Below are 1,939 nucleotides of genomic sequence, written 5' to 3'. Positions count from 1 at the left end.
AACATTTTTTTTTTTTAATACCTCATTCGGTTGATAATAACAAGTAAAACCTTCTATAGGACAGCGGAAACGCACGATTATGTATCTCATATCACATAGGATGAAGCCCAAGCACGGCAACAAGTAGGTGTGTAGACAAACAAGTAGTTGGTGAAGTTGGTATGTGTGAAAGAATAACGAAAAAAATGTCGGTATTCTCCGAGAAGGTGCAAATGACAAACTATTCTTTTGTCAAAACTCAAAACTAACAGTCTGCCGCTCAGCCCTGTGGTGAAGACTACAGTCTGCCGCTCAGACCGGTGGTGCGGACTGCAGTCTGCCGCTCAGACCGGTGGTGCGGACTGCAGTCTGCCGCTCAGACCGGTGGTGCGGACTGCAGTCTGCCGTTCAGACCGGTGGTGCGGACTGCAGTCTGCCGTTCAGACCGGTGGTGCGGACTGCAGTCTGCTGCTCAGACCGGTGGTGCGGACTGCAGTCTGCCTCTCAGACCGGTGGTGCGGACTGCAGTCTGCCGTTCAGCCCGGTGGCGAGGGGCGATGTAAATCGGGGTGAGTCGGGGAGATGACGGTTATCGGTAGCTCTCGGTCTCGGGCGGCTTCTGTCGGTAATGCTCCGGCCATAGGCGGCGGAACGGGGAGGGCACCGGGGCGCCGTGCCCCCCTTTGATTTTGGGATTTTAACATTAGCCCTATGGGCGTTGCATGGAATGTGGGATCAAAAGTCGGCAGTGCCCCCCCCCCCCTGATTGAGGAAGCTCCGCCGCTACTGGTGCTCCCGGCTCCTGTCGTTAGTACTCCCGGCTCATGTCCGTTGTACTCCCGGCTCCTGTCGGTAGTACTCCCGGCTCCTGTCGGTAGTACTCCCGGCACCTGTCGGTATAGTACTCTCGGTTCTTGTCCGTAGTGTTCCCGCACCTGTCGGTAGTGCTCCCGCCTCCTGTCGGTAGTACTCCCGGTTCTTGTCCGCAATGCTCCCGGCACCTGTCCGTAGTGCTCCCGGCATCTGTCCGTAGTACGCACCTGTCGGTAGTACTCCCGGCTCTTGTAGTACTCCCGGCACCTGTCTGTAATGCTCCTGGCTCCTGTCGGTAGTACTCCCGGCTCCTGTCGGTAGTACTCTCAGCTCCTGTCGGTAGTACTCCCGGCTCCTGTCGGTAGTACTCTCAGCTCCTGTCGGTAGTACTCCCGGCAGTCCTGTCGGTAGTACTCTCAGCTCCTGTCGCTAGTACTCCCGGCTCCTGTCGGTAGTACTCCCGGCTCCTGTCCGTAGTACTCCTGGCTCCTCTTGGTAGTACTCCCGGCACCTGTCGGTAGAACTCCCGGCACCTTTAAGTGGTATGTACTCCGCGGCTCCGGACGGTGAAAGTGACGTGCGCCGTGCCGCGTCCGCGGCGACGCTCGGCGCCGCCCAGAACGCGTTACGAGTCGTGGCCGTGAGCTGGCCGTGGCGCGCCTTCTGACTTGTCCTGACCTGACCTGACCCACCGGCCAGGTCAGCGAGGTCTGACCTGATATCCTGATCTCTATTGGTGTGAACTCGAACCCGGTAGCCATTGTTGGCTGTGAGAAATGCCTGGGACATGGTTCTGTTGCCATCTTCATCAACAAGTAAGTGATAATGAGGCTTCTTGGAAGTCCAAAGAATTCGATCCACTGAATCCCTAGTCGCCAGGCCTCTCATCAGTGAGTGATTTCCTAGATCCGCCAACGCTGGTCCTAGATCTCTCACCACTCGTCTCCACTCGTGCTGTGTCGCCGCTCGCGCCGTGACCCAGGTCGTGCCGTGTACCTCGGGCCCCTCCGTGAACTGCGTGCGTGCGTCAGAAGTGCTCGGGAGACGGCCGCAGCCAGCCGCGTGCGCTGATAATCGCCGCCTTTATCGCCGCTTACGAGAGCGCCGGGCCGGGTGGTGGCGGCGCGCGGGCCCGCCGGTCGGCAGT

The sequence above is a fragment of the Amphibalanus amphitrite genome, unplaced genomic scaffold (assembly GCF_019059575.1).
Source record: "Amphibalanus amphitrite isolate SeventyFive unplaced genomic scaffold, NRLGWU_Aamphi_draft 000056F_arrow, whole genome shotgun sequence".
Lineage (NCBI taxonomy): Eukaryota > Metazoa > Arthropoda > Thecostraca > Balanomorpha > Balanidae > Amphibalanus > Amphibalanus amphitrite.
The sequence above is the reverse complement of the archived record's forward strand: the minus strand, read 5'-3'. Positions refer to the sequence as shown.